This window comes from Talpa europaea (assembly GCF_964194135.1).
Source record: "Talpa europaea genome assembly, chromosome: 10".
NCBI lineage: Eukaryota > Metazoa > Chordata > Mammalia > Eulipotyphla > Talpidae > Talpa > Talpa europaea.
Window position 1 is genome coordinate 99,474,208 of NC_140077.1, and position 27,538 is coordinate 99,501,745.

General features: G+C 37.7%; 1 protein-coding gene across 3 annotated transcripts in view; it reads left to right on the top strand.

Moving 5' to 3' along the window:
- FSTL5 (follistatin like 5) overlaps window positions 1-27,538 on the top strand; it is a gene marked incomplete at both ends in the record, with an annotated part of 468,907 nt that overhangs the window by 332,464 nt on the left and 108,905 nt on the right. The gene's annotated exons all lie outside the window — the stretch shown is intronic.

Here is a 27,538-nt window from a genome sequence, read left to right on the forward strand (position 1 = left end):
AATTCCTTTTGGTATCACTAGATATTCAAAGAATATCACCGTTACTAGGAAGACAAATTTTCAAATCTTTGAGTTTGGTTAGGCTTTGAATTATTGAGTTTTGAGATTTATTGTAAAATATACAACCTTTTTCAGTTAAGAACATTGTCCAAGTGAATTGCACCACTTATCTCTGCATGAGACATACTGAGTAACTCCTTCTAATTGAAAATTTAAGCTATAGGAAATTTAAATTACTTTTTTCATCTTTAGAATAGTAACAATGAAATAACCATATAGATTTTAAAACTGATAAACTAAGCATTCAAAATTTAAATGGGATTATCTGTCCAATTGATCTTGATGATACAGAAATCTTATTTATGCACAGCAAATTTTATACTCTTAATGGTTAATGACTATGAACATTGGCTAGTGTGTTACCATTCATTCAGATCTTTATTTCTGGTTTAATTCAAATGATAATTAGTTGAATTGAGGATGTAGGATTGCATGTATAACTCATGAACATACACATATTCATTACCGTTGTATATTTACCTTTTCGTGATTTACAAAAAGTAAACAGAAATATACTTCACTTTCTTTGGGGAAAGAAAGTGTTTAGTGTGGTTGGCATGGTTTAAGAGGAGAGTAGAACATGAGTTTAAAGAGGTATCCTGGGGTCAGATAATATAGAGCAATGTGGGGCTAGATTAATATTTGAATTCTTATTCTGAAGATAATGGGAAGTGATCAAATTATGTAGTCAATGAAGTAGCATATTCTGATTTGTTTTAAAAAATGACTGCAATACTGAGATATTATAAAAAATAACTACTTTAAAAGTCTAAGGAAGAAATATGACTTAAAATATAGGTTAATGATGATGAGGTAAAAAGTGTTCAAATTTATAATATGCTTTTATAGTAGATATGACTATATTGCTAAGGATTGGCATATGAATAAGAGAAAAAGAAAACTTATAAAACAATCTAAGGAATTTGAACTAAACATTTAGACAAAACGGTTATGCCACTAAATGCAAAGAAGCAGAATATTTGGAAATTGAGTAAGATTAATATAATTTGACTCATTTATTTAAATATGCTTATCTAGGTGGAATAGTCAAGTATACACTTTAGTATAAAAGTCTAGAGATCAGAGAAGGGTGAGGCTTAAAGTTGAATATTTAGATAATACCACTGTGACTAGACTATACTTACAGTCATAAATCAAAGCTTTAATGAGGTAAATTTAGGAATGAATGCAGAGAGATATGAAGTGAGAGATTAATCCTTGATGCTGAAGTTAACAAGTGAAGAAAAGATGACTTAGAATGAACACCCTGCTTGAAAGTCAGGCAAAAATTGTGGTTAAAAAGTGGAAAGATTGGGGTGTTCCTGGTTTGACTATTGTTGGCACGCAACACAATAGGTCTTGGTCTTGGTTTCTGATAAAGCCCAGTTGGCAACTAAACATGGATCAAGATCTCAATAGCAACATTTGAATGAACTATTGGAGAGAGCAGGAAAAAATGCAAAAGGATGTGTGCTTGTATTTCTAATCTCAACTATTTGAGGTAAATTTTTCAGATATCTCCATTAAACTTGATGGTATGTAATCTTGATAGGACAGGTCAAAATGACATAGTGGTTAATGTTCCCTATCTAGACGCTGTGTTCTTGTGCAAATGTCTGTTGTAAGTCTGTTTTTCTTGTCTCTTTTTGGTGTGATTATTTACTAAATCAGAATCTGCTTGTCGCAAGATAAATGCTTTGAGTTCTTTTACTTTTTGTTCATTTTATATTTGAGTTTGTTTTTTCAGGTTTGTTTTTTGGGCTAGCAATTAATTTTATTTTTTTCTTTTAGTTTTTTTTTTTTTAAACCACTGAATTTTATATCTTATTTTACTGTGGTAACATTGGTTTATATCACTGTATACAATTCAGGGATATGGGCTTACACATCCTCAGATGTGTATAACCATAGCACATCTACCACCAAGACACTCAAAAAAGTTCTTTTTTATATCTATAGATCTATATATCAGTGAAAGATTACCTTCAGTTGCTAGAACAGTGCTCTTGACTTGTTCATAAAAGAAGCCCAGTTGCCGTGGTTCAGGGTGACAGCCCCCTAATATTCTCAAGATTCTGTATTTCCTTTCGTGCTTAACACACAGCTTCTGTTCTCAATGGCAAGTGGTGGTAGGCATTCTAGTCCTTCTATTCACATTTCAACAAGAAAAAAGGAAAAAAGAGTGAGGGAAATAACATCTGATGCCTGGGCAAACACACTTGAAAATACTGTCATGAAAACACCAACAATAACTACTCTAAATACAGATATTACAAAGTATCTTTTTGGCTAATTAAGGGTTCATTTATTTAGAAGGAAGGAAAGACGGGTGGGGGATAAATATTGGATAGGTAGCTAACCATCTTTGTCACAAATGTGTCTGAGGGTTCATTTATTTAGAAGGAAGGAAAGACGGGTGGGGGATAAATATTGGATAGGTAGCTAACCATCTTTGTCACAAATGTGTCTGATATGTCAAAAGACTGCAAAACTGCAATAGACTAATGACACTTTATAATTAAATAGTTAGAAATCAGTGGGGTAAAACAGCAGCTCCACATGTGATTTGCTACACAAGCAAGAGACCCTCCCTTGAGCATTTCCCTTTCTTTGGTTTTATGTTGTTTTGCATTGCACGTAAAATAACTTTAAATGTCTGTTTTGTGCATAAATGAGTACAGTAAACTTGAGATTACTCAGAATATCTTTATAGGCTAAAAACAAAAGAATATCTGGGAATGAGCTTTGATGCTGGAAAAAAAATACAAGAAAATGCAAATTAATTAACCAAATAGCACATTTATGGACACAATAAATCTCTAAAACTAGTTTAACTCATTTTCTATTTTCCATCCACTTTTCAGAAGAGGTTAAAAGACCTTTAGAAAATCAGGTTTTCATAGGAAATTTAACATATTTATCTTAACAATCTGTCAATTAGTAATAAAAATAAAATATCTCATTGATTGCCATATAAAGCTCTGAAAATACCGCAAGTTATTGGAATTTGTGAAAGAGTGTTTTTGAAGTGCAAAGTCTATTTAAATATCCCTTGATGCTGGCCAAATAAAAGTCTATCAATAGCCCTGTTTCTTTTCAAACAATGCAAAATTAGATTATTGAAATATGAGCATGCTTCTGTGTCCTTGTCAGAAGAAACATTTGTATAAATCAAAGGAGCTTGACTCTACCAGTGGAATTCATTTCATGGTTTTCTTTTTCTTTTTACATAAAGCAAATCATCTTTAGATCTTCAGCTTATGATACAGAATGTTTGAAATTTTAAAATCATTCAGTGTTTACACTACCCTTTAGGCAGGAAGCTTGTCCATATTCACAATAGACTCATAGGTCTGCTATTACTTTTCTCTCCATATCATTTAAGTCTTCACCCAAAATTCTAAATGGATATGTTTTCTTACTCATATAAAAAAACTTTTGCACAACACTGCTGATTTTATAGAGTGTCTATATAGAACATCTGTATTTTTCTTCTTCAAAGTTTGGAAACATCTAAAAGAAAGACAAGAGAGCCAGACATAGAGACATCAAAGCATCACCTCCTTTCTAGACAACGCTATTTAGAGACAGTGGCATAAGTCAAGGGCAGCAATGGACTTTTTGCATAGTTGAATCGAATGAACCTCTTTATTCACTCATTTCTGCAAGGCCAATGTACAGATTAGAATAAACTCATCCAACAGCAGGAAGCAGGAAGTGAGGACAGTGACATTTCTTCTCACCCCTCCCTCCTCACCCCTCACTGCCCTCCACTCAGTAATATGAGAGTCCAAGGTATGGGGAGAGATAGAAATAGAAGCCTCAAGGGGAAATCACTTTGACTCAGTGATTCTCTAAGTGCGATTGTGGGCATGAAACCTCAGTAACTGGTTTTAAATGCCATCCTTCAGGGCACACCCTCATCTATTGACAGAGGCTTTAGACATGAGGTACAGAGATCAGTAGAATGGTCAGAATCCTGATGATTCTGATGATAAAGTTGGAGAAGTACTGCCCTAGCAATTTTACTCACTAGAAAAATGGGACGTGAGGATATGAAAATAAGTTTATAGCAATCTTGGGGAGTGGCTATCCCTTAGGGGCTGAGATCAGCCACGTATTAAATCAGTCTCCCCTTCATGAGGCCATGCTGGAGACAGTACTGATCAGCTCACCTCAGCACAGTGGTGGACATCCCCCCAAACCTGCTACTTTAAAAATCTGCTTCTCTGCCTTTCTTCCCAAGGACTCTGACACAGGAAGTTTTGTTTGACAAAGGGTGCCAGGAATTTGTAATGCCAACCTAAGAGTGACATGAGGACCTCCCTGGTGGTGTAGGGTTGAAGTCTCAGCACTATCAAGCTATCACCAGCCACTGCTTCATGAGTTCGATCCCTGGCCAGGGAGATAACCCACATGGTGCAGCAAACCTCTTCTGTCCCGCCCACTGCTCCCCTCAACAGTGTATTTCACTGTTCTGCACCCTACTCTGTCTCTGGTGAATCCTCTCACATCCTCCCCCTACACCTCTGGCCTACACCCCAGTTCCTGTATGCATAAATGAAATACATCTTTAAAAAAAAAAAAGAGTGATATGTGTCAATAGGTAGCAGGCACAACTTCCCACTGGTTGGGAAGATTCTGATGTGGCTTCGACAAGGTTCTTCTCACGGTCCATATTGAATAGAATCCTTTGATGCCTATAGTGATATCATGTTCATGACTGCACCTCCCAACCCTTTCTTCCTTCCATTTCCAATTTTTCCCTTCCTCCTTTTTGAGCCTACCCTGTTTTTCCTTCCTCTGTCTCACTTTCCTACTCTCTGAGTTGTGCTTCTTGAAATTACTTCCCAAATGAACTATATTAAATTGTTTTGTTTTGTTTTTTATTACACTCCTATTTTGGAAAGTCCTCACCTAAGTGACTATTCTTGTCCCTTTGTAGCTTCCCCACCACAAATATCTACTGTGAGCACTTTGATTGCTTCTACAATGATTTGAAAAATAATAGAACATTCATCAATGCACTAACTCCAAAACCTCAAATTCTATTATTTCCCATGCTAAATTATGTCTAGTTACGCTGTTCAATAAAATTTTTCATAGCTTCTGCAGCTTGATTAAATCACAACATCAGTCTACTCCAATTTTGCAATAACACGAGCATGGGAATGCTCCAAATTTAATATATAATCTAATTATTAAATTTCCAGGGACAAATCAACTTCAGAAGTTAAAGTCCCAAAGAATTATTCCAAGGTAATTAACATCCCAAATTAAATTCCTCTGCCTTTATTTTGACATAACAGCTAATGAAAGTCCCAAAGTTTTAAGTACAAGTAAAGTTCAAAGAATGAAGCTCCTTCCTAATTTTGTCCCCTTTCTGTGAGAGAGGCCCTTGTAATATGTATGGATTTGGAGTAAATTCTATTTATATATCCTGGCTACCCTCACTGGATTAAAATGTACCATCAGCTACTTGTTTTCAAATGGTCACATCTATTCTTTATTCATTATTTTCTTGTATTCTGCCTTATGTTGTATTCCATAGCTTTTGGGATTCTATTTTACTACACAATTGGCATGTTGGTTACATTCATTTGCTCATCTTTTAAGGTGAAGTTTAAGCTGTATTTACAGTATGCCATATATCTTTCTTTTTTTTAAAGAATCATTTATGCGTACAAGAACTGGGTTACAGGACAGAGGTGTTGGGGGTCGGTGGGTGAGAGGATTCACCAGAGACGGAATAGGGAACAGAAATAGGCAGACTGACTGAAATACACTGCTGAGGGGAGCAGTGGGTGAGTCAGGAGAGGTCTGCTGCGCCATGTGGGTTGCTCCCTGGTAGGGATAGAACTCCTGCTGCAGTGTCTGCAAATAGCTTCACAGGTTATGTCTTAACCCCTTGTGTCACCAGGGAGGCCCACAATATATCTTTCAATAATAATTTCACACTTTACATATAAAGACCTTAAAATATCATATTTAATCCCTTTCCTTTCCATATTGTGATAATACTTTCAGTTTACCTCTATATGTTGTAAATTCCACAGAGCATTGTTTTATTTTTTGCTTTAGTTAAGTATCTTTCAAAGTGAATCTTTACAGAACACGTGAACAATACTGTTACAATTGCATTTCTAATTCTACTCACACCTCATGTAAACAAATTCTCCTTATATACTATAATCATCCTTTAAAATTGTCTCAGCCTATTTGTCTAAAGATATTTTTGTGTAGGCAGGGTTTTTTGTTTGCTTTTCTTTCAAAACTTTATAGATGTCATATTGCTTTCTTCTGGCTTGTGTGAATCCTAACAAGAAGGCTGAGTATCCCTAGCCTTTGTTTTTCATTCCTCTGTCTGCTTTTTGAGGTATTTTACTTTTTCATTGGATTTCAGCCATTCAATTATGACATGTCTTGATTTGGTTTCCCTTACTTAGGTTTATCCTACAGAGATTACTCAACCTCTTGCATTTGAGATATGTATTTTTCCAACAAATTTGGGAAAATATTAGCCAACTTATGTAATTACAACTCATGTAATTCTATTTTTTTTCTTATTTCATGGATGACAGTCTTCTGTGGCTGGGTTCCCAAGTGGTAACAGTTGTTTCATATTCTACTCATTTATGGCAGAGGGCAGATAGGTCTGCTGTAAGATTTCTGTCATGACTGTATATCACATAGGAACCATTCTTCTAAAACACTGAGAGGTTGTAGTAGCCTAAAGGCAGGTTTTTTCATGACCCTCATTTGTAAACGTTCTGAGAGTTAATGGAGATAGCTAATACCAACAGCATCAATACTATGTCAAATGCATTAGAAATTGCAAGTAATACTTATTTTGTCCCCAGAGTTCAGTACTTAATTCTGTCAAAACCCACCGCAGACATTCAGTTGTGTAAGCAGGTAGGAGAATAACACACACAAAGAGGGTTTTTTGTTTGTTTTTGCTGCGTCAAGATGTGACTTCCTGTATCAATTGTTCAAGGTTAAAGAATTTATACTTTGTTGATCATAGCCACCCATGAATAGTTCTTGGTGTTTTTTTTTGGGGGGGTCACTATACGTGTATAACAGATAGTTGCTATGATGTACCAAATTATTGTGCTGTTTTCTGTGTGGAGACAAGGCACATTTAGCCAGCCTAGTGCCTATCCACCTAAAATAATCTTTCTCAGATCCCTTTGAAGCTAGGTGTTGCCTGGGACAATGTTTTTGCATGGAGTATGAGGATAACTAATATATTTCATGTCTGGATTATGATCATAAAAGGGAAAATATATGCCTAATGCTCTTCTTTTCCCTGTTTCTGCCTCCTGGAATATGGGCCTGAAGGTGGTAGCTGGTGGAACAATTTTCTCTTTGGAAAAAGGCTATCATTACTTGAAGTTAGTAGAAGAAAAAGATAAAAAGTACTTGAATGTTCTAGACTAAATAAGGTCTTCTCAAAAGACATCCACATCCTAATCCCTAATCCCATGTGAATGTTAATTTATCTGGCACAGTGGTCTTTCATATATGATTAAGTTAATGATCATGAAATGGAGATGTTATCCTGGTGGGTTCTCAATGTAATTATCAGAGTTCTCCTACCAGGGAGGCAGGGAAGTCCAAGAAGGGGATAGGAGATGTGATGACAGAAGCAAAATGTTGGAGTGATATGAAGACTGTGCCAGAGACCAATGAATACCTCAAGAAATTAGAAATTTCAAGGAAATAGATATTTCCCTAAAGCCTCCAAAATAAACCAACTCTGCTGAACACTTTAGTTCAGCAAAACTTCTCTTTTGGCTTCTGGCCTCCAGAAACATAAGAAAGTAAAGTTTTGGGGCCTCCCCGGTGGTGCAGCGGGTTGAGTGCCGCACTGTGAAGTTGTCTGCAGCCTCTGCAGCACAGGTTTGATTCTTGGCCTGCCAGGGAGAAACCCACATGGCAAAGCAGACCTCTTCTGCCTCGCCCACTGCTCCCCTCAGCAGTGTCTTTGGTCCATCTGCCTGTTCTGCTCCTCACTCTGTCTCTGATGAATTCTTTCACCCTCCCGCACCTCTGGCCTGTACCCCAGCTCTTGCATAAATAAATAAATCTTTGGAAAAAAAAAAGTAAAGTTTTGCTGCTTTGAACCATTAAATTTGTAGCAATTTGTTACAGCAACAATAGGAAACAAATACAGTAAGTCATGCAATAAGACCAAGTTAACAAACTGCCCTTTAACCATATATAGGGTTTAACCCGCTGTATCTGGGTCTCTGTTATAATAGATCAAACCACATCCAATCTATCAAACCACCATACCATTTTATGGCCACATATCAAGATTTATATTTTGTACAACTATGAACTATATTATTGTTAAGTTAATTCCAGCAGTTTATTTTTTAATATTTTATATGATTCTTACATCATTTTTCATTTTTGCACAATGAATGCATTTTCATTTTGGTGATATTCCCCACACAATTGCACCCCCCTTATTTTGACCCCAGTGTGTCTCTGGTTTATAGTCGCTTGTTGATTTTGATAATTTCTTTATTATAATTAGTCTTTTTCCTGGTCCCTTATTTAGGTTTTCTAAATTCCAGCTATGAGTGAGACCATCTGGTATTTTCCTTTTTCTTTCTGGCTTATTTCGCTGAGCATGATCCCTTACAGCTCCATCCATAATCCTGCAAATTGCAGGAGTTTATCTTTTTTGATTGCTGAGTAATACTCCATGGTGTATATGTACCATATCTTCTTGATCCAGTCATCTATTTTTGGGCATTTGGGTTGTTTCCATAGCTTACCTATTATAAATAGTGCTGCTGTAAACATAGGAGTGCAGATGCCCTTTTGAATTAATGTTTCTGTGTCCTTTGGGTAAATACCTAGGAGTGGAATTGCTAATTCCAGCAGCTTAACTGGCATTCTCCCTCTATGTGCCAGTTTATTTCTCATCTCTGCTATATTCCATTATGCATTGGTAGAGGGACAATACTGATGTAGTCATTCAGTGATCCAGAATCCTATCCGTGAGACACAGTATCATATATGATGTGACTCTGCATTCCAGCCTGTGAACTCTTTTGTTATTTATCCTTGAAATTAAGTCTAGAAATTATGAGTAAGCTTTAAAAGACTTGTAGTGATTTTATATTTATATCATACATGTAGGAAATCCTATTTTCTGGTAATTGTAGAAATTGAAGAAAAGCAAAGATTTCCAGCAATTTCCAGCACATAGAATCATTCTTCTTTTCAGTCTTGGAGTCCCCCACTGGATCCTTTGTATTTGTTTAGCAGACAGCATAAGAGACGATGTGTAAAGGACTGTGTCGGAAGTGTAATCGGGCAGGCCTTTTATTTATTTATAAAGATTTGTTTATTTATTTATTTATTTATACAAGCACTGGGTACAGTCAGAAGCATGGGAGGGTGAGAGAATTCACCAGAGCCAGAGCAGGGAGCAGAGCAGGCAGAAGGACCGAAGTACACTGCTGAAGGGAGCAGCGGGCGGCAGGAGAGGTCTGCGTGCCATGCGGGACCCTCCTCCGGTGGCCGGGGAGCAGCTGGGAATTGAACCAGCACTGCAGAGGCTGCGGGCAGCTTCACACCCAGCACTCAACCACTGCGCCACCGGGGAGGCCCGGGCAGGCCTTTTAGTAACAGAATTACCTAGTTATAAGGATTCGCATTTAGTGCCTTCACTTACAAGGAAGTTTGAGAAAGCTAAGTGAGCTCTCAGCTCAGAGAGAAGGAACACCTTAACTGTGTGTCTAACCTGATTTGGCCACAAAAATACAATGCTCATAAGCATTCTGGGAGAACGATCAAGCTATGCAGAATGTCTCCTCTCAGAAAACATATAAGACAATTATAATAGCCTTGGAAACAGGTGCTTTTGGACTGATTGCCACAATAGAATTACTTGCATTTGTGAAACCAAGACCATAGGGATTTCACCAAGACCCTACACTGTGTTCTGAAAATAAAAATGATATTAAAGTGTATGAAGTCTATGCTGTCAAGGGACTATGCCTGACCATGAGCTCCCCGATGTATCATTTCCTCAGTTTAGAAAGGTTCTAGACTTTGTAGGGTATTTATTTCTGCTATATTTTCCCCTGTTTCTAATGTGCTTTCTCTATTATTTGTCCCATTCTTTCTTTGAGGCTTTCTTCTTGAAAGCCACTTTCAAACAGTTTAACCATCTTCTTAATTTGGATCCTTTTCTTTTTCCTTTGGTAGAGCAGAATGCTGGGGGGAAAGTGCCTTCTTTCTTTTTTATTGCTCTCTGCTTCCTGGCCCAAACATTTTTGTTTTGATGTATTTCTTTATATGTTGTCCTGTGGGATCTGTCCAGAAAGAGATTTGAGAATATTGCATCTGAGTCTGTCAGAAGCATTCACAGTTCAAACAAATATCCTCCACCTTCTCCTTAATGACTTGGGTAATCCCACCCAGGGGTTAGTCTTCCATTAGAACAATATTTAACCTATGTCCCAACATGATCCATCATTATCTTGCCTGGATTCTATTAAGAATGTCTCGTCTTGGCTGTGTCTCTCCTCGGAGTTTTATCCCACAGACTTCCTGGCCCTGTGCTTTAGATACAGAATACAGTGCCATGACCGGCTGCAATGACGGTCTCTGTGAAGTACCCCCTGGGATGCCATGAGAATTCTGTACTGCCCTTCTTTGTTATTCTTACACAAAATTCCCCACAATTGGTTTAAATGCCTGCTAGAGCTCTATGAATATTATTTTTGTGTCACTCCAACATCACATGTATGAGATCAGCTCATACTCCCCTCTGCTTAAAATCTTATTGTGACTTCTGTGTCACTTAAATGAAAAGCCAGTATTTTGAATGTCCTTCAAAACCTTAAATGCTCCATCTTTCCTATCCTGCATCTCTCTCCCTTGCCAAATGTGCTCTCGATGCAGTTAACACCCACTGAACTTTCATTCTTGAATATAATAAGAGTTTACAATTACTTATTCCCTCTGCCTGAAGCTACTTTGCCAGATCCTTGCAAGGCTCAGTTCCAACTTCTTTCAACTCATTCGTTAAATGACCATTTTTCAATGAAGTTCATCCAGACTACACAATTTACAATTATAACTAGCTCCCTCCTTCCCACACTTTCACTCCCTTTCAACTCTATTTATGAATAACACTATTACCTTCTAACAAATTATATGCATCCTACGTCCTAACGTGCTACTATACTGTTTTCTCTTCATATTTCAACACCTTTGAAGTAGGGATGCATTCTATAATGTCTGGTTATAAAAAACAATTATACAGTTTAGTTTAATTTATAATTTAATTTCATAGACAGTGTCTATTAAACTGGCAACATTTTTAGTGGTATATAAATAATACTATCTTAGATTCAACTAAATAGAGACAATCATTTAGTGTGTTTTAGTTTATTTTTGGTCTTCATTGACAGGAGAAATATTCTCTCTTTCCCTGCTTCCCTCCCTTCCTTCCCCCCTCCTTTTAATGCCCAGAACAATGCCTTGTCTTGCACATGATTATGATTCAATGACTATTTGCTGAATGAATGCACATAAATGAATGAATAAATCTATTAGTTCCTGATTCTGGATTCCTTTCAAGGGTCAGTTGATTATGCTGTCTCTGGATTGTCTACTCTTTTCTGCTGTCAGATTGCTGGGGACTATCTATGGTTTTATTAAGTAGGCAGCTAATGCATTTCCTCCTTTTCTAATGATAGCCTTTTTTAACAGAAGTTAGTCCTCAGAGTGGCCCCTGCAGGGTGCCTGTATGTGTGTGTGTTAGATTTCAAAATCTAATTTCCTCTTTCATAGCCAATGACTGCTCTGTCTTATAAGAGGTTCTTCTAAATAAATCTCCAGTTTAATCAGTCTTTAGTTCTTTATTTTTTTTTCACTTTCTATTTTTCATGATCTATTAGAAAAAATAAAGTATATATTTTAAACGCCTTGATCTATTGAGCAAAACTAATTTTTAATGGTAATTTCTTTATTTTTTTTTCTTACAATGTTTGCTTTCTTTTCTCAAGTGTAGTCCTCAGAGTTTCCACCACCAATTCACCTGTTCACCATCACTATAGTCCCTTATTCTCTTCCCACCCTTGTTTTGATCCCTTTCCCTCTCCCTCCCCTGCAGAGTGTATCTGGTTTATAGTTGTCTGCTTATTTTTGTTGTGTTGGGTTGTGGGTTTTTTTTTTTTTGTAATTATTTTTTTCCTTGATCCCCTATATGCCTCCTATAAGTGAAGCCATCCAGTAGTTTTCTTTTCCCTTCTGACTTATTTCACTGAACATAATCCCTCAAGCTCCATCCACATTGCTGTGAATGGCATTAGTTTATCTTTTTTGATTGCTTAATAGTATTCCATTGTGTATCTATACCACATCTATTTGATCCAGTCATCTATTTTTGGGCATTTGGGTTGGTTCCAAGTCTTACATATTATAAAATAGCACTGTGGTAAACATAGGGGTGAATGTGTTCTTTTAAATTAATGTTTTTGTGCCCTTTGGGTAGATCCCTAGTTGTGGAATTGCTGGGTCATATGGTAGCTCCATTTTTAGTAGACTGGGGAACCTTCTTATGGCTTTCTATAGTGGTTGGACCAGGTAACACTAAGTCTTACAGACAGTGGAGGTATGTAACATTAATTAACCTTATATGCTTTAAACTTTCATTGCTTTCATTGAGTTGCTTTTATTCAGAGTTGAGATTTACTCATATAATTTGTACATCATGTCTCTTTACTCTGTGTGTGTGTGTGTGTGTGTGTGCGCGTAACGTCTCCTTGGTCGAAGATACACTGTAGATATTTGCAGTCTAAAGCCACACTCAGAGTTTATGTTATTAAGAAGGAAACCAGAATACTTTTTACCACTAAGAAGTGAACTGGTGTTGCAGAGCCTTTGAATAAGCTCCTCTTTACATGAAGTTAATCCTGCAAGATCCCTCCCTTATAACTAAAGGTAGTTAAAGGAATTTGGGTAGTCAGTTTAGTGCTGCCTAATAATTTAGAGCTATAACCTATACTTAGTGCTTTGTAGCACTAATGGAAATTATCTGCCTCAATGTTAGGGAAAAATCACAAAAATGCTGCCTACAGATCTGGTTGAGAAACATAGCAAAAGCCACTTACTGATACATAACAAAGGAACTTCAGCCCTCAGTGAAATGCCAGACCAAAGTGCACCTGTGTAATTCAAAATTGAGCTACACCCGCCCATACAGGGTGACCTGCATTCTAAGATCTGTATTCTTTAGACAAAGCTCTGCCAGAATAAACACAATTACTTACTTATGTGAAGAATTCATCCAATGGGATCAAATTTAATTAGTCCATATTTGTTGAAGCCTATGGCTTAAATTCACCTACTGAGTTAGCAACATATACAAATCAAATTTCCTACCATTTAAAAATGAAGTTTTCCAAGGCTAAGTTACCTACCCTAGCCATTTCAATAGGTTTGATTCCTCCTAATGTGATTTATGTCATCCACATGTTACTTTGTGAACTTCTCAAGGTTTCTTAAAGCCTCAGATGTTGGACATTTAGGAGATAAGTAAATAGTACCACTCTTTCATCCTCATAATATTGCCTTCAAAATCAGTGAACAAGAAAGGTACAGTAGTGTGTCATACAAAGGACAAAAAATCATATATTCTATTGAAACAATTGCTTAGAGAACATGGTTGAGATGGATAGCATTTCAATTAATTGCTTACAATTTGTCCACCAAGTCATGGACAGTGGTAGACATCTATAGACATCAGCCCACAGAAGCAGAGCCAGTGGCAATGGTCTCATTTTTACCAACAACCAAATGTGAGAAGGGATGGAATGCCTGTACCCAGCCTTTCTAAAAGTGCTTTAAGAGATGTTCTGTCCCTCTTCCTACTGGAGGACTTAATAAGAGCTGGGGGAGAGAGAGTGTCCTCTGCATGAATTGACTAGGAGCACATCTCTCTGGCAGATGACTCAATCTCAGGTTCTGGTATTTTGTACTAACCTACCACTTTTTCAGACCTAAGTTCATTCAGCCATAATTATTTTATGCTATAAGCAAATGTACTTTCATGTTCTTTTATGGGCAAAAAAAATGCACTTAATTTTGTTTTTTTACTACTACAACATTTTTTTTCTTTACAAAATTATAATCTGACCATGCCTACATGCATACTTAAATTAGGGTGATATGGTTTACTGGACTACTTTACATGGGTCGATAGATAGGAGCAATATTTTATAGATCATTTCTGTGTATACTAGTCCTGGGAAATGTTACAAAACACTCATGAGGTGGCCAGCACTTAAAGAACAGTATAATGACTAATTAATGTAATGACACTTGTATAACAAGAGAGTCGAAAGAAGGTTAATGTGATAATGAGGCTTATTTGATCTTAAAGATTTAACATGAGGGCACTCTCAAGATAGCTTAATTAGATTTTAAGCACCTTTTGCAATTTACATGTGTACTTGTTAATCCATATGTTCTAAAAATAAATGTTACTTCATTTAAATTAATAGATTTGTCTAATCTTTTCCATGTGTTGTTTTACCTTTATTGGTGATAGTATTTTCTTGAATTTTTCATTTGGTCTACATAATTTATGAGATTCTTTCATATTATGATTACATTGCAGTTCAATTCAAAATAGTACCACATTTTCAAAATGTCCAAACAATAGCTTACTATAATTCTGGCAGCTGAGAGAAGTCACGACTGGACTCACTGAAGTAATCTTTGTGTCATGGAGCTCACCTTATCTGCCTTACAGTGTGTCAATAAATGTGATTTCATTATTTGATACCTGCGTCAACTTTAGACTTGACCAAATCGAAAGAACATTTTAGAAATTAACTTAGCAATGAAACAGATCATATTTATGGCAGTGATTCAGTCAATACTGTGCTGATTCCTTGGGCTCAGGAAAAACAGAATCACATGTTCACAATCTGTAAACCAGCTTTTATGAGTTCTTCAAATTAATAACTTTTTTCTTATTCACAAGGTTTTTATACTTTTTTCAATGTTGTTTATTCATGTAACATATCAGTCAACCATGCAGCTCACATAATCTTTTTCAACTCAGACATCCTACATTACTAGACATTCTTTTTTCATTAGAACTGATTCATTTGATTTTCACATCTTCCCTTTAGATTTTTTAATGTTTATGAAACTTCATAACTAGATAGCTAAAGAACAAGGGCCACATTGCATACATTTGCTTTCTCTATAGGCATAATTTTGCATTTTGTAAATAGTAAACAATAAGCAAATTCTTTTTTTAAGATTTTATTTATTTATGCATACAAGAGCTGGGGTACAGGTCAGAGGTGTGGGGGGTGAGAAGATTCACCCGAGACAGAGTGGGGAACAGAACAGGCAGACTGACTGAAACACACTGCTGAGGGGAGCAGCAGGTGAGTCAGGAGAGGTCTGCTGCGCCATGTGGGTTGCTCCCTGGCTGGCAGGGGATCAAACTCATGCTGCAGAGGCTGTGGATTGTTTCATAGTGCGGTGCTTAACCCCTTGCGCCACCAGGGAGGCCCAATAAGCAAATTCTTATCGATCTATTCTGTTTTGTTTGGATTGGGATTAGGTTTATTTTACTAAAGTAAGTAATCAGCCATCTGGTTTGTAGGTTGATGAAAGTCAGCCAGTTTACATACAACCATACAATCAGTGTCTCGAGATGCCATGATGAAATCAGCGCTTGGATCTCTCTTGTGGCAGGCTAGGTCAGTCATTAATGTTCTGGTAACTTCAGCAAGGACATAACTTCTACTCATGTAGCTTTTCTGAATTTGAAGTATCAAATTCAAGAAGTGGCATGTAAAGTGCAAAAGAAGAACTGTTTCAAAATGGGCCACAGAGCTCTACTGGGTTGCTTGAATGTTCTTAATAGCAGGACTGACATTCATAGAGATAAAGAGCCAGAGAGAGAGGTGTAATCTTGCACATTGCATTTTCCTCACATGTACGTGCATTTTAGTATCTTTACTGAGATAATAAGTACAAGGAGGTTTAATTTATTTGAGATTATTAGATAAGCATGCTTCTAATTTAAGTGCCAATGAAAGTTTCCATATAGATAACATGTAAAAAGAAAATGTTTATCTTCTCATTTAGGAAGTTTGCTATTCACTGGCATCCATACTAGTGACTTGGGAACAGGTATCATGAAAAAATACAGGTATCAGGCCTCCACTAGTGGTGCAGCAGTTGAGCGCTGGGCTGTGAAGCTGCCTGCAGCCTCTGCAGCCGCCCCGGTTTGATCCTGGGCCACTGGCGAGCATCCCATATGGTGCACAGACATCTCCTGCCGTCCACTGCTCCCCTCAGCAGTGTATTTCATCAGTCTGCCTGTTCTGTTCCATGCTCTGGCTCGGGTGAATTCTCTCACCCTCCCGCGCTTCTGACTGTACCCAGTGCTTGTATAAATAAATAAATAAATCTTTTTTTTTTTTTGACAATTTTAATCAACACATTTTTTTTTTTATAAATTTTGTTGTTATATTCCCCATACAATTGCAGCCCCCCCATTCTGACCCCAATCCCTCCCCTCCCGCCCCCACCCCCCTAAAAGTGTCTCTGGTTCATAGTTTTTTGTTGATTTTGATTTTCACTTTCTTATAGTTATTCATTTTCCTGGTCCCTTATTTAAGTTTTCTAGATTCCTGCTATGAGTGAGACCATCCGGTATTTTTCTTTTTCTTTTTGGCTTATTTCGCTGAGCATGATCCCTTCCAGCGCCATCCATGTTGCTGCAAATTGCATGTGTTAATCTTTTTTGAATGCTGAGTAATATTCCATGGTATATATGTACCACATCTTCTTGATCCAGTCATCTATTTTTGGGCATTTGGGTTGTTTCCAAAGCTTAGCTATTGTAAACAGTGCTGCTATAAACATAGGGGTGCAGGTGTTCTTTGGAATTGATGTTTCTGTGTCCTTTGGGTAAATACCTAGGAGTGGAATTGCTGGATCATATGGAAGCTCTATGTTTAGTAGGTCCAGAAATCTCCACACAGCTCTCCACAGTGGTTGGACCAGTTTGCACTCCCACCAACAGTGCAGAAGAGTTCCTTTTTCTCCACACCCTCGCCAGCATTTGTTGTTGCTAGTTTTTTTAATATGTACCATTCTCACTGGTGTAAGATGGTATCTCATGGTAGTTTTGATTTGCATTTCCCTGATGGCAAGTGATGTTGAACATTTTTTCATATGCCTGTTGGCCATTTGCATTTCCTCTTCAGGGAAGTTTCTTTTTAGCTCTTCTGCCCATTTTTTGACTGGATTATTTTCTTTGTTGTTGTTGAGTCTCATCAGCTCTTTGCAGATTTTTGTGATCAGTCCTTTATCATTAGTGTTGGGTGCAAAAATGTTCTCCCAGTCAGTGGGGTTTCTCTTTGTTTTTGTTATTGTCTCTTTTGCTGTGCAGAAGCTCTTTAATTTGATGTAGTCCCAGCTGTTTATCTTTGCCTTAACTATCACTGCTTTGGGTGATGTGTCTGTAAAGATGTCTTTGATGTGCAGATCACGTAGTGTTTCGCCTATATTTCCTTCTATATATTTTATGGTTTCAGGTCTTATGTCTAGTTCTTTAATCCATTTTGAGTTGATTTTTGTGTATGGTGTGAGGTAGTGGTCAAGCTTCATTCTTTTGCATGTAGCGACCCAGGTTTCCCAGCACCATTTATTGAACAAACTTTCTTTGCTCCAATGCATAGTCTTTGCTCCTTTGTCAAAGATTAGTTGACCATAAATCTGTGGGTTTATTTCTGGATTTTCTATTCGATTCCATTGGTCTGTATGTCTGTTCTTGTTCCAATACCATGCAGTTTTGATGATTATGGCTTTGTAATATTGTTTGAAGTCTGGGAGTGTAATGCCTCCATTGCCTTCTTTTTTTTTCAGGAGAGCTTTGGCTATTCGGGGTATTTTGTGATTCCATATGAATTTCATCAATAATTGTTCTATTTCTTTGAAGAATGACATTGAAATTTTGATTGGAATAGCATTGAATCTGTATATTGCTTTTGGAAGGATGGCCATTTTAATAATGTTTATTCTTCCAATCCATGAGCAGGGGATGTCTCTCCATTTCTTTGTGTCTTCTTCTATTTCTTTTAACAGTGTTTTATAGTTTTTTTGTATAGGTCCTTTACCTCTTTTGTTAGATTTATTCCCAAATATTTGATTTTTTTTGTTTCAATAACAAAAGGGATGGTTTTTTTTTGATTTCTTCTTCTTCAGATTTATTGTTTGTGTATAGGAAGGCTACTGACTTTTGCGTGTTGATTTTGTATCCTGCCACATTACTGAACTGATTGATGAGTTGAATTAGCTTTTCTGTGGAGTTTTTGGGGTTCTCTATGTATAATATCATATCGTCTGCAAATAGTGATAGTTTGACTTCTTCTTTTCCTATTTGGATTCCTTGGATGTCTTTCTCTTGTCTTATTGCCCTGGCTAGGACTTCCAGTATTATATTGAAAAGCAGTGGTGAGAGTGGACATCCTTGTCTTGTTCCAGAGCTTAATGGAATTGCTTTCAGCTTTTCACCATTGAGAATGATACTGGCTGTTGGCTTGTCATAGATGGCCTTTATGATGTTGAGGTATGTTCCTTGTATCCCAAGAATTTCAAGGGCTTTTATCATGAATGGGTGTTGCACTTTGTCGAAAGCTTTCTCAGCATCTATTGATATTATCATATGGTTTTTATATTTCTTTTTGTTGATGTGTTGGATAACGTTGATTGATTTTCGGATGTTAAACCATCCTTGTGTCCCTGGAATGAATCCTACTTGGTCGTGGTGAATTATCTTATGGATACATTGTTGGATTCTGATGGCTAAAATTTTATTGAGGATTTTTGCATCAGTGTTCATTAGGGAGATTGGCCTGTATTTTTCCTTTTTTGTGTTGTCCTTGTTCGGTTTTGATATTAGTGTAATGTTGGCTTTATAGAACGTGTTTGGTATTGTCCCTTCCTTCTCAATTTTTTGGAAGAGTTTGTGAAGGATAGGCACTAATTCGTCTCTGAATGTTTGGTAGAATTCATTTGTAAATCCATCAGGTCCTGGGCTTTTGTTTTTGGGGAGGTTTTTGATTACCATTTCAATTTCGCTAATTGTAATTGGTCTGTTTAGGTGTTCTATTTCTTCTTTATCTAGCTTTGGGTGATTGTAGAGTTGTAGGAATTTGTCCATCTCCTCTAGATTGTTAAACTTGTTTCCATATAACTGTTCATAGTAGTTACTGATTATTCTTTTGATTTCTGCTGTGTCTGTTGTGATTTCTCCTCTTTCATTGATGATCCTGTTTATTTGTGCTTTCTCCCTTTTTTCCTTTGTGAGCCTGGCTAGGGGTTTGTCTATTTTATTGATTTTTTCAAAGAACCAGCTCTTGGTTTCATTGATCTTTTGGATTGTTTTTTTAGTTTCAATTTCATTTATTTCTGCTTTGGTTTTTATTATTTCTTTTCTTCTACTGGTTTTGGGTTTTTTTTGTTGTTCTTTTTCTAGATCTTTGAGCTTTGAGATTAGGTTGTTTCTTTGCGTTCTTTCTTGTTTCTTGATGTGAGCTTCTATTGCTATATATTTTCCTCTTATTACTGCTTTTGCTGCATCCCATACATTTAGGATATTGGTGTCCTCCTTGTCGTTCAATTCAAAAAATTTTTTAATTTCTTCTTTGATCTCCTCATTAGTCCAGTGGTCTTCCAGTAGTGTGGTTTTTAATCTCCATGAGGTAGGAAAGTTCCTTGCCTTCTTTTTATGTTTTATTTCTAGTTTGATGCCTTCATGGTCAGAAAAGATGGTTGATATGATTTCAATCTTGGTGTATCTGTTGATGTTTGTCTTGTGCCCCAGTATGTGATCGATCCTGGAGAATGATCCATGTGCGCTTGAGAAAAATGTGTACTCCGTTTTTTTGGGGTTAAGTGTTCTATAGATGTCTGTTAAGCCCAATTGCTCTAGGTCCTTATTTAGAGTTTTGGTTTCTTTACTTATTTTTTGTCTTGTTGATCTATCCATTGTTGATAGTGGTGTGTTGAAGTCTCCCACTACGTATGTGTTTTCTCTGATGTCTGTTTTCAGAGAGGACAACAGTTGTCTGATATATTTTGGTGCTCCTTCGTTTGGTGAGTATATGTTAATGAGTGTTATTTCTTCTTGAAGTATTGTCCCCTTGATCATAATGTAGTGACCATTGGGGTCTCTTTTTATCTTTTTGAGTTTGAAATCTGTTTTATCTGATATAAGTATAGCTGTTCCTGCTTTCTTTTTTGGTCCATTTGCTTGTAGGATTGTTTTCCATCCTTTAACTTTGAGCCTATTTTTATCTTTTGTAGCTAAATGTGTTTCCTGGAGACAGCAAAAGGTTGGGTTTTGTTTCTTAATCCAGGCTGCAACTCTGTGTCTTTTTATTGAAGAGTTTAGTCCATTTACATTTAGAGTTAATATTGATATGTTAACATCTGTATTTGCCATTGTGTTTGTCTTTCCTTTGATTTTATTTATTTATTCTTTTAATAACTTTTTTTTTTTTTGGCCTTCTTTCATTGTTATTCGTCCCTCTGAGGTTCTGGCTTTAGGACTCCTTGTAGTATTTTTTGGAGTGGGGGTTTAGTTGCAATGAAATTCCGGAGTTTCTGTTTGTCTGGGAAGGTCCATATTCTTTCTTCAAAGAGGGAGGAGAGCTTTGCGGGATAGAGTATTCTTGGTTGGCATCTGTTTTCTTGGAGTCTGTTGACTATGTCCCTCCACTCTCTCCTTGCCCGTAGTGTTTCTTCGGAGAAGTCTGATGTCAGCCTGATTGGCTTTCCTTTGAATGTTATCTGTTTCTTCCCTCTTGCCAGCTTCATTATTTTTTTCCTTGTCCTGGATTCTTGGGAGCTTTACTATTATGTGTCTTGCTGTATTTTTTCTTTCGTCGTGGAAGTTTGGTGTTCTTCTTGCTTCTTGTATATCAATTTTCAGCTCCTTCTTCACATTTGGGAAGTTCTCTTCAATTATCTCTTTGAATATTTTCTCTGTTCCTACTTCTCTCTCCTCTCCTTCTGGTATTCCTATAACTCTTATATTTCCTTTCCTCATGGAGTCAGATAATTCCCGAAGTCTTTCTTCATTTTTTTTCCTTCGTACTTCTCTTTCCTTTTCTGTTTTGGTTCTTTTTATTTCTGTGTCTTCAAGAGCACTTATTCGTTCTTCCATTTCATCAATTCTGCTTTCATTGCTTTTCCCAGAATTCTTTAGTTCTTCCACTAATTCTTTGATCTCCTGCATTTCTTTTACTTCCCTCTTTAGGGACTCAATTTCATTCTTCTGATCGTTGATTATTTTTCCCTTATCATTGTTTTCCTTTATGACTTCTGTCAGTTTTTTAATCACGGCAATTTTAAATTCTCTTTCTGGAAGGCTCAGAAGTTCTTCCAAGTTACTGTCGTTGCAATCTGGGGGCTGGTTTTCTTTTTGTGGTGTGCTTTTTCTCTGGAGAGTTGCTAGGTTGCGTGTGGTTCTTCTCCTCCCTACTGTCTGTTTTCTAATTTGCCGTATGCGTTGGGACACTGTGTTGTTGGGACTGGCCGGCATCTTGGGTGGGCTTTTCTTCTACCCTCTGGTTCCTCCAGGAGTCATCTGTCAGTTTCAAGCAGTCTTTATTGGAGAAAGGTCCCTGTCCTAAAATGTCGATGTGGGGACACACTCCCCTGTGCGCCTGGTCTGCCCCGGCGGTGGGTTCCTGCTCCCCCTCTGGGCTTGGACTGCAGGCCAGAGGGGGTCTGGCATGGGCGAACTTCCCCCGCTCACCTCTGGCTCCTGAGGAAGCCTTCTGCAGGTAGTCTTTACTGAAGAAATGTCCCTGTTCTAAAATGGTGATGTGGGACACACTCCCTGCGCGTCCGGTGTCAGGCACACTCTTCTGCGTGTCTGGTCTGCCCTGGCTGTGGGTGCTCGCTCTCCCTGTGGGCTCAGACTACTTGTTCGGAAGGGGCCCGGTGTGGGCTAACTCCCCAGCTGGCCACTAGCTCCTTCAGGAGCCTGTGCTGTCTACAAGTCGCTAGATGGCGCCAGAGATCTCTCCTAGAGCCCTTGGGGAGCTGATTTTCCACCCCGTGGGACAGGGAGCAGAGCGGGGATGGTAGGGTACACCTCAACGGCTTTGGGGTGCTGTGTCTGCCTTGTGCCCCACCGTCGTGGGGAACCCACGCCCCTAATTTCGTGCCCCGGGTCTCAGTTCCAAAGCCCTCAGTTCCAGGATGCGGGCTGTAGCCCAGTTCAGTGGCGCGGGAGTGTCGCCTTTTGCACTGCTCCCGTGCCTGGGCCCCTGGTTCCTGCTTACTCAGGGAGGGACCTTCACCTCAGTGAGGACCTCCGCGCGTCTCCCCGCAAGCCTAGGTCATCTCCCAAGCCTAGGTCGCAGGCGCGGGGACCTGGGCAGCCGCGATCCTGGTCTGCACTTGCTTTTCCAGCGCGCCGAGCGCACAGCTATCCGCGCAAGCTTACCGGCAGCCCGGGCTGTGTGCGCATCTCCCGGGGTCTTTGTTCTTCTCTAATGGTGCCCGGAGCCATTCGCTCACCGCCTCGGCGAATCCTGCAGGGTTCGCCTCAGCTCCCGTTCAAGGGGTGTGGTGGCTGCAATAGTTCCTTTCCACTCACAGTCCCGCTTGCTGCGTCGTTTGTTCTTGGTGGCCGTTTTGGTTTGTTGTTTTCCTCCTCTCTGCCAGTCGGAGAGTGCCGCCTCTGTGGGCGGGGGAGGGGAGCAGGGTTCTGCGCTTCCCTCCCTTCTGGTCCTCTTTTATGGCAACTTTCTTCTTCGGGCAGTTTGCTGGAGTCGTCCGTTTATCTTCCGTGTCCCAGTTCTCACTGGGACCTGTCGCTTTTCCTCCCTATTAACTTTTTTTAATGGGAGATCTTACTCGCAGCGTCTCCTCGCCGCCATGTTGCTCCGCCCCAATCTCCAGTTCTAAATAAATAAATCTTAAAAAAAAAATAAAAAAATACAGGTATCCCTTCTGTCAGATAGTTGCTCAAGACATTAACAACAGGGCCTCCCCGGTGGCGCAGCGGTTGAGCGCTGGGTTGTGAAGCTGCCCGCGGCTGCAGCGCCGGTTCGATCCCCGGCTGCTACCAGGCCACCAGAGGAGGGTCCCACATGGCGCGCAGACCTCTCCTGCCGCCTGCTGCTCCCCTCAGCAGTGTACTTCGGTCCTTCTGCCTGTTCTGCTCCCCGCTCTGACTCTGGTGAATTCTCTCTTGGATCTCTGACTGTACCCAGTGCACGTATAAACAAAACAAACAAACTAAATAAATAAAAAACATTCCTCTATTTGAAAAAAAAAGAGATTAACAACAGAAAGTATATCATTTGTGACTATCAGTAGTAAACTTGCTCTTAATAGCAAATTTATGTTATTTACTTTTAAGAGTTACTTCAACTCACTTTTTAATACCATTGATAATTTTAATATAAAAACAAGCAGTGAGCAAGAAAAACAACCAGTAATAGTAACATCTCCAACCACGACAACTGTCACCTTTTCCCACAAATTCTATTCTACGTCAGAACGCTGTATTGATGATGATAATAATGATGATGATGATGATGATGATGATAATAATAATAGATTTCTTAGAAAGTACCTGGAAAATTTTGTAGATGATAACAATGAATTTTATAGTAATTATGTGTTCTGAAAAGATTGTCTCACTTTGAAAGTGAACATTTTAAAGTAACCCATCACAATGTCATGGAAATAAAATGTTTATTGAGAGTAAGTTCTTGAGAAAGAAGAAATTATCTAATTAACTGATATATCCTAACAAACATTTTAAGTTATTGTGTAGCAAAAAAAAAATTATATATATATATATGGTAAATAGTAGTGCCATCTATTGATAAAATTGAAAACTACAGTTTTTATGAAAGGGAAACTAAGACTTTAGATTCATAGGAATATATTTCCACAACTAATGATCCCTTGTTGTTGTGACTATTCTTTTAAATTATTATTGGGCAATGTTAAATTCTGGAATTAGTTAAAAAGTAATATGGATGAGAGGTATATATGTGTTTACGATTAATAATGTGGTACTTTGATTAATATTGACTATTAGATTCACTATCATTCATTTGAGTAATAATAAATTCCATCAATATGAACTAAAGAAAATTTAGTATTAAATATTATCTGCTACAAGACATAGGCAATAGATACATACATGATGAATGATGAATAACTTTATTATTCATTCAATTTTAAAGTACAGATAATACTTTAACAATGTACACTTCTGAATATATTCCCTTCAGCTACTGAGTATGACTATTTCTCTCTATATTTTACTTTGGCTTGATCATCTATAATAATGAGCTACTATTTAGAAAATTCAAGTTGAATCATCTTATCTCAATAATTCTAATTTATATTTTTAATTTTTCCACATTTGCTACTATAAACCTGGCTAAAACAATCTGTGTATTCTCCCACAAAATCATCAGGGTGAAAATTATTAGTTTTTTTTTTAAATACTGTATATTTACTAAGGTACAAGTCTACAGAACTGAAAGGAATAGAAAGCGGAGATAATATCCAAGAGTCCCGACGCTTTGATCAGCTTGTATGTTGCAAGTGACACAAGCCATTAATAACAGGCATAGTAGAGGAAGCAATATGAATGACAAGAGCAGAAACAATAAAGGCAAGCACAGCCTTAACAAGGAGCAGCAAAAATGAAATCAAAGTGAAAGTAAGCCCAACATTGTCATATTATGATGGTAACTAATTAAATGGGAACCTGATATCAAGCTCTCATTCATTCATTTACTCACACATATGTGATTTTTTTAAAGATTTATTTATTCAGGCATACAAGAACTGGGGTGCAGGCCAGATGTGCTGGAGGGTGAGAGGACTCACCAGAGACAGCGAGGAACAGAACAGGCAGACTGACTGAAACACTGCTGAGGGGAGCAGCAGGCGAAACAGGGGAGGTCTGCTGTGCCATGTGGGTATCTTGCCGGCCGGGGATTGAACCGGCGCTGCAGAGGCTGCAGACAGCTTCAAAACGCTGTGCTCAACCAGCTGTGCCACCAGTGGAGGCCTATGTAATTTATTTTACAACTATGGATTGACATCTATTTCACATATGTTAGATGCTGAAGATACGATGGTGAACAAATGATAGTTATATTCTTTGAGGAACTTGCTGTCATTCTTGATGGTGCTCTAACTTCCTATGTATTGAATATAAGCTGTCCTTTTCTCAAAATCTCCCCAGTTCTTGCTCAGACTATATACTAATTTGAGGAATTTATGATGAGCAAAGTAAAAATGATGCCAGGATGTAACATAACCAAGATGGAGTGATACTTGCCTGAGATAGACATATTGGCCAATGAAACAAAGTTGAGGGACTTGGAAAAGGGAAAACAGAGGTAAAGTGGGAAGGAATAAGGGGAAATACAAGCCAGAAAGCATGAAGTGGAATTTAGGAGATTAGCCTGGTATCCAGGTCAATTCTCACAGACTCCAGCCTTATAAGGTGAATGTATTGAGATTCTGGGTCACTTTTGTGCAAAACAAAATGAGCATCATGTCCAAGAAGGTATAAAGCTGGAGGGAATGTGAAACAGCTGTAGATGTGAGGCAGCCCCAGAGAGGCAACCATGTATATAAGTTACAGAACACATAGAGACCTTATCCCAATATCAAAATGACTTCCGTTTTACTTCTTACCACATATCTTTGACAAATATAAAATAATTCCTATTATTGACATTAAGTAGAACCAAACAAGAGGAAATTCTTGGAAACATGGTAGAGCCAAGCCACATGGAGAGATTGCAAACCTCTACTATATTTTTACTTTTCTTTACACAAATGTTAACATACTATACTTATCGTTCTCCCTTTCCTGTTTTTTTTTTCTTTCTATTTGCTTAGTGTTCTTTTTGAGCTGTAATTCTCACACAATACAATTGACTCATATTAAAGTACACATATTACTGTTATTATATTCCCAAGGTTATACAATCATCATTAATCTAATTCCAAAATATTTTCACCACTTCAAAAAGTAACCCTATCAATTAACAATCTCTTTGTATTCGACCTCTATCCTCTGACAACCATTAATCTACTTTTCATAATGTCCATCTGCCTTCTTTTCTTGACTTGAGTGCAATACTAATATTATAACTATACACAGATATATATAGACTTATCTATCATCCCTCTTTCTCTCTATTGTCATCATCTTTATCATATGTCTGACAAAATCCATGAGAAACTGGTAACCTTTCCTTTTTTCTTCCAGGAGGAGGGAAGAAAATAGGTCACTGAAAGATAAAGGTGGAAGGAGATTTTTCATAATTTATTTTTTGTATATTTTATTTTTTTAATAATGTGGGACCTCCTTGGTGGCACAAGGGGTTAAGACGCAACCTATGAAGCACCTGCAGCGTCTGCAGCATGAGTTTGATCCCCAGCCAGCCAGGGAGCTAGCCACATGGCGCAGCAGACCTATCCTGCCTTGCCTGCTGCTCCCCTCAGCAGTGTATTTCAGTCAATCTGCCTGTTCTGCTCCCCACTCTGGCTCTAGTGTATCCTCTCACACCCCACACCTCTGGCCTGTACTCCAGCTCTTGTATGCATAAATAAATATTTAAAAAATAATGTGAATTTATTGTCTACTCAAATATAAATATGAAATTAAATGTGTACATTTGAATACTCAAACATGAATAGAAAAATGGAGAGAATGTGTAGAAGATGAAGAAAAAAAAGGGGGTAGGAAGGACAAGAAAGAGGAAAATAGAAGGGAAGAAATAGAAGAAAGAAGATTTGGAGTAAAGGAGAAGAAACAGGAGGAAAAAGAATAAAATAAGGGGAAGAGGAGTTGAAATACAAGAAGAAACACTTTACACTTGGAAACATCAATAGAGGTTTTTAAGTTCTTGGCAAAAAATGAATTTTAAAAGACAAGATCAAATAACAAAGGACATTTTATGTTAAGCAGTTTAGATATTATTCTGAAAAAGAAAATGGGGTGATTTAGTAAAGGATTTAGAGTAAATCAGAGCAATATTCTACTTTCAATTTAAAAATAATTTTGACAGTGATATGGACGATGGATTTGAGCAGCGCTGTGGAGGAGAGCAGGTAACATTTTGCATTAACAAAGACTAGAAATACTGAAGTGTCTTAAGTGTAGAGTATTTCTAAGTTGAATAGTTTAGAAATATTCCTAAAGGTCAAAAGGATAAAGTAGAAAGTTAATAATAAATATTTTGTGGTAAATCACTATTTGTGGATTGATTGGTAGCTTGCTATTTTTTTTTTTTTTATAGAGGCATGCTTTATTTATTTGTTTGCTGGTTTGTTTGTTTGTTTTGTTTATACATGCACTGGGTACAGTCAGAAGCGCGGGAGGGTGAGAGAATTCACCAGA